This window comes from Callionymus lyra, chromosome 17 (genome assembly GCF_982586985.1).
Source record: "Callionymus lyra chromosome 17, fCalLyr1.hap1.1, whole genome shotgun sequence".
In the NCBI taxonomy this organism is placed as follows: Eukaryota; Metazoa; Chordata; class Actinopteri; order Syngnathiformes; family Callionymidae; genus Callionymus; species Callionymus lyra.
The window spans coordinates 12026544-12032543 of NC_141834.1; the positions used below are offsets into that span (position 1 = coordinate 12026544).

Here is a 6000-nt window from a genome sequence, read left to right on the forward strand (position 1 = left end):
AAGTCAGCAGCACATAGTTTACTTTGTTTTTAGAACCTAGTCCAGAGATGAATCAATTCAAAAAACAAAACATTAATCACATCATTTTCAAAGCAAGATCCAACTAAATCAACACAAACATGACTTTTGTATTTATTTATTTAAAAGAAAACATACCACTATATTTACCAGGGCAATAAAATATAATGTCCACACAAACAATTAAACTGAATAATTCACATTACTTGCGAAAACTAAGGTTTCCGTTTTAAGTGGCATAAGACAATAAGGCACATTACAAATGAAGCAGAAACAAATGCAAATGTTTAGTTTATAAATCTCTTAAGGCTCTTCCCATCGTTATTGTATAAATGAAAGATACCCTAGAACAATAGCAGAGTTTGTAAAGCAGGATGCAAGAGGTCAACATCCCTTTGTTTAGGCGGTGCAGTCGTCTTTGTCCTTCACAGCCGGACTGTAGATTTCTGGATCAAAGTCAGCCTTAAAAAAACAACAACATTTAATTCATGCAATTATTTCAGTTTTACTTGTATTATTCTTTTACGGCAAACAGGACTCAGGTTATGTTTTCCTGACAGTTGTGTTTAAAAGGTCTTTGTGAGTCATGTTTGTTGTCATGTATGAAGTGAAAGTGATGTTTGGATCAAAACGTTACATAAAAGATTTTATACTTGGATGGATTCGTAACAGAAATAACTGGAAGAGACTCAGTGATTTGATCACTAAAATATGTCCAGTATTTACCTTTTCTTCTGGATTCTCTCTCTTCCTCAGAGCCTTGATGCCCAGCACAGAAGAGCTGATGGACAGACACAACTGAAGAGCCGACAGGATGATCAGCAAAGCGTTGACACCATGAAAAACCATCTATGGAGACAAAGACGGGTTTTTTTTGTTTGTTTGAAATTGTAGGAATGTCTACATAAAACTAGAAAAAAATAGTTTGCAATGCAATCCATCGGGACCAAAACATACGTGTAAAAAACAGTTTCTATCCATTTTTGATTCTGATTAAAACACATCATTGTAAGATGGAACTCGAATAGCAGTTCTCCTTCATAGCACTGTGTGGAGTTGGAGATGGTTGCACATTTCCAAACCGGTAACTATAAAAAATATTATCCGGATTGCAAAAGTCCCAAAATCCAATGCGTGCCATGTTGATGCTGTACAGAGCTATTGCTGTAATCGCAAAAACAACTCCAAACAGATTCAGAAGCACATTGATGATGACCTTCAAGGGAAAAAAAGACAGTCAAAGAAGTTCATCGTACAAAAGATCTCTATAAAGTAATGATTATATTGATGGTCAAATACAAGCTGCTACCATTCAGATGTACTTTTGTTCAACATTCTCTCACCAGACGAGGACATGGAAATCGGTGGGACAGAATGCAAAAGATTCCAAACAGCATGAACTAGAAAGAACAAAAGTAAGAAATCAGAAACAACAGATTTCAGCAAATATTCATTTTGTATTATTATAGAAAATAGCTTTATGAATAAAGAAGATGCAGTCATTTTTTTTTCAGTGCCAAGATTATTAAACATTATTTCAATATCAAACCTCTTGAATTGATTTTTAAAAAATGGACAATTACAGATATAAGGAATATATTTTTCACACTTAATTTGCTCTTCATACTTACCAATCCACCCAGCCAATAAGGGAATCCATATTGAAACAAATGCCAAGCAGACCCCCCACGGGAGATATGCAAGATCATCCCGAGACCGATGAGCAAACCAAGCAGGATCTGCAAAGCCTGTCAAGAACAAGCAAATAATGAAGTTCTTGAAATAAACAAACCTTGATTTGGTTTCTGTTGTCCATCATTCTCTGTCATGCTGGATGAAAGTGTGTCTTCACAGAGCATGTGTTTCTGTCACTCACCCCCAGAGTGGATTGAGAACCTCCCTGGACTCTCCTCAGGGTCCTGGACACGCTGCAGCACACGGGGCTGTAGCACAAGTTCTTCAGAATTTGGCAAATTGGAGGCAAACTACTCTTTGGGTCGGCTGTCACCGTGAACACCCTGACGTCCTTGGACTTAGACATGGTCACAGACATCCTGCTGGATCCTCGAAGCTGAAAAAATTGTAGGACAAAACTTGAATCAACGTAAAATAAACGAATAAAGTAAATCATTTTAATCATAAGAAAAAAAAAATTGTTGCGTCCAACAATGATGACAAAATGTGAAAAGACAAGGAATAGAAACTAGTAGCAACCTTGATCATCATCTTAGTTCTTATTCTAATAATACAACGACTGTTTATTCAGAAGTCTTTGGGAGGAACTTTGAAATGAGGATTGACAAACAAAATGAATCACAACACCATGAGAGATTTCAGCGTCGTTATGCAGTTATGAATAACGGACTTAAGTAAAGTTGGCTCGATATTGACAGATTCGATCTTTGCGCTCTAATACCTCTTTATACAAGTTATTAAAGGGAGGGGACCGTCTAAAAAAATTACTTACCAGCAGACTTTCTTTCAAACATATTTTTTCATATATTTTCACTCCAATCATTTTCATTATTTTTTTACATTTTAGTGTATTGTTTTAGTTATTTAGTTATTAAATCCATATTTATTATCCATTTTTAATTACAACTGTTATGGGCAGCACATTTTGTCACAATCATCCATATCATGTTACTTTACTATTTAGTTATTTTTAATTTATTCTAAATTCTTTCATATCTATATTTACATGGAATCTTTAAAAAAAAAAAGCTATGCAGTACTTCCATATCAAGTTACTACTCTCATTAGTTTTTCAAATTTCATCCATACATTTTCAAAATCACCATTTATGTGCAATATTTAACATACATTTTGTAATAGCTTTGTAATTACAATTGTGATGGTCACCAAATTCATGTCACTTATGACGTACCTTCGTATCAAGTTACTACACTCATTCGTTTTTCGGATTTCTTCTTGAAATTTTCAAAATCACTATTTTTGTGCAATATTTCACATACATTTTGTAATAGCTTTGTAATTATAATTGTGATGGTCACCAAATTCATGTCACTTATGGAGTACCTTCATATCAAGTTACTACACTCATTCGTTTTTTTAATTTCTTCTTGAAATTTTCAAAATCACTATTTTTGTGCAATATTTCACATACATTTTGTAATAGCTTTGTAATTATAATTGTGATGGTCACCAAAGAAGGGTCCATGGGGCTCAAGGTGCCGTCTTCAGGAACATCACAACCGGCTGGGGAAGGACTCAGGGGACGGTATGGAGAAAGTCTGTCCTGGTGCAGCACCACCATGCGTCTTCTGTTTGGCAGCCGCACCCGATACACCACTTCAGACAAGCGGTCAATTACTTCACCAGGAACTTGCCAGTGACTGCGGAGCTTAGGGGAAACTCCCTATTTGCGGACCGGACAGTAAACCCACACCTTGTCTCCCGGCTCAAAGGCACGCCCTCGACAGCGTGTATCATAGGTCCTCTTTTGCCGGGCGCCAGCACTGTCTTGAGACTGCCGACTGTAGTCGTGTACCACCTGTAGTCGGTCCTTCGGTCTGCGGAGGTAATCCATCTCCTTTCCTCCAGGAATCTCATGTTCTGGCGGGGCACCAAATACCAAATCCACTGGTGTCCGCAGCTCTCTCCCGAACATCAGAGCAGCAGGAGTGCATTGGCTGGATTCCTGCACAGCAGATCGGTATGACCACAGAACCAGGGGTAGGTGACGATCCCAGTCCTTTTGATGTTCACTCGTCAAGATAGCAAGCTGAGTCGCAAGAGTGCAATTAAATCGCTCCACCAAACCGTCGCTCTGTGGGTGGAGCGGCGTGGTCCTTGTCTTCCTCACCCCCAGCCGTCTGCAGACCTCCTGGAACACCCGGGACTCAAAGTTTCTCGTCAGGAACTCCAAACCGAGAGAACATCTCGTCCACCAACTTCTCTGCTGTTGTGATGGCACTTTGATCTGGTACTGCGTATGCCTCTGGCCACTTGGTGAAATAATCCATGGCCACTAAGACATAGCGATTGCCAGAGTCTGACACCGGAAAGGGACCAAGAATGTCCACTCCAACTCTCTCCATCGGAGCCCCCACCAAGTACTGTTGGAGTGGGGCATGGGACCGCTGTGTTGGCCCCTTCTGGGCAGTGCAGGCATCACAGCAGTGGACATACAGCTCCACATCTCGTCTGCATCCTGGCCAGTAGAACCGGCTCCGAAGGCGATGTAGGGTCTTTGTATTTCCATAGTGTCCTGCCCCCACCGAGCCGTGGACATGCTGAAGAACTTTGGGCCGGAGAGCCTTGGGCACCATGAGCTGCAGGAGATCTCTTCCTCCCCATGGTGCTTGCCACCGCCGTTACATCACACCAGTGTGGACCTCGAAGTTGCCCCATTGGGAGCGGTATGCCTTCACCTCGGGTCCTAAAGCCGACACCTCCGACCAGCTTGGACGTTGTCCGGCCTCCAACCAACCCTTCACCGACGCCAAGGTTGCGTCAGCGGCCTGTTGTTGCTTCAGCTCTGGAGGTGTAAGTTCCAACCCATCCTCTTCCCCGCTGCTGGCGCGCACCGATATCACCCTTTGTGCCACATGGTCCCGTTCTTCCTGTCGGCAACAGTATCGACACTCAGCTTCAGCACAGGGGCGACGTGAGAGGGCATCAGCATTTCCATGGAGCTTTCCTGCCCGGTGCTTGATCTCAAAGTCAAAACCTTGGAGCGTTTCCAGCCATCGAGCCACTTGACCTTCAGGGTTCTTGAAACTCAAGGTGAGCGAAGCATGGTCAGTTCGAAGTAGGAAGTGATTACCTTGCAAGTATGGCCGGAATTGATGCAGGGCCAGGACCACGGCCAGCAGCTCACGACGGGTGACGCAGTAATTCTTCTCCTCCTTGCTAAGTGCCCGGCTGAAATAGGCCACAGCTCATTCTCCATCTTCCCCTTGTTGTGAAAGGACAGCCCCAACGCCAACATTACTGGCATCCGTGTCCACAATGAAGGGCCGCTGCCCATCAGGATATGCCAAGATGGGAGCTTCAGTGAGGGAAGTCTTGAGCTGAGTAAAGGCAGCGGAACAGTCAGCATCCCAGTTGAATGTTTTGCCCTTATCTATGAGACGATTTTTTAATGAGTGGGCTGGCAATGGTGGCAAAACCCTGGATGAACCGTCGGTAGTACGAAGCCAGACCCAAGAAGCTTCGCAACTGGCTGACATTTGCAGGGGTAGGCCAATCACGAACTGCAGCTATCTTTTCTGGGTTGGTGGCGACCCCACGAGTACTGACAATGTGGCCAAGGAACTTAGTCTCTCTGGTCAGCAGTTGACACTTTGCAGGGTTCAACCGTAACCCAGCCTGACGTATAGCCGTGAAAACCTCACCTAGGTTAGCCAGGGCTCCGTCGAAGTCAGCGGCATGCACCAGCAGATCATCCAGGTACACCACACAGCGGTCACGGGGCACGTTAGCCAGAACTCTCTCCATCAGTCGCTCGAACGTAGCAGGTGCATTGCAGAGTCCAAAAGGCATAACCCTGAATTGCCACAGTCCTTGTCCAATGGTGAAAGCTGTCTTTGGTCTTGCCTCCGGGGCCAATTCCACCTGCCAGTATCCACTGCGGAGGTCAAGGGAGCTGAACCAACTGGACCCAGCAATGTTGTCAAGTGCATCATCAATGCGAGGAAGAGGATACGAGTCTTTCTTGGTGACTGCATTCAGGCGCCGATAGTCCACGCAGAACCTCCAAGTACCGTTCTTCTTCTTGACCAAGACAACGGGGGCTGCCCAGGGGCTATCTGATGGTTCAATTACTCCAGCATTGTACATCTCCTGGATCTTTTCAACTGCGACCTTCCGCTTGAAGAGGGCTAACCGATGGGGGCGTAGACGTATGGGTTGAGCGTTACCAGTCTCAATAGTGTGCTGGACAAGTCCAGTCTGCCTACAGTCCTCATCCCTGGCAGCAAAAATGTCTTTATACTCGTCAAGCAGACATTTCAACTT

The 6000-nt window shown here is 43.8% G+C and overlaps 1 pseudogene across 1 annotated transcript; it reads right to left on the minus strand.

The window, feature by feature from the left end:
• Positions 1-120: 120 nt before the first annotated feature.
• On the minus strand, positions 121-2071 carry LOC148062473 (uncharacterized; annotated as a pseudogene). Its single transcript, XR_015709199.1, has 6 exons — positions 1895-2071; positions 1650-1766; positions 1362-1418; positions 1019-1234; positions 745-867; positions 121-480 (listed from the first exon to the last, which is right to left on the minus strand). The product of XR_015709199.1 is annotated as an uncharacterized LOC148062473 (transcript).
• Between the last annotated feature and the right edge of the window lie 3929 nt (positions 2072-6000).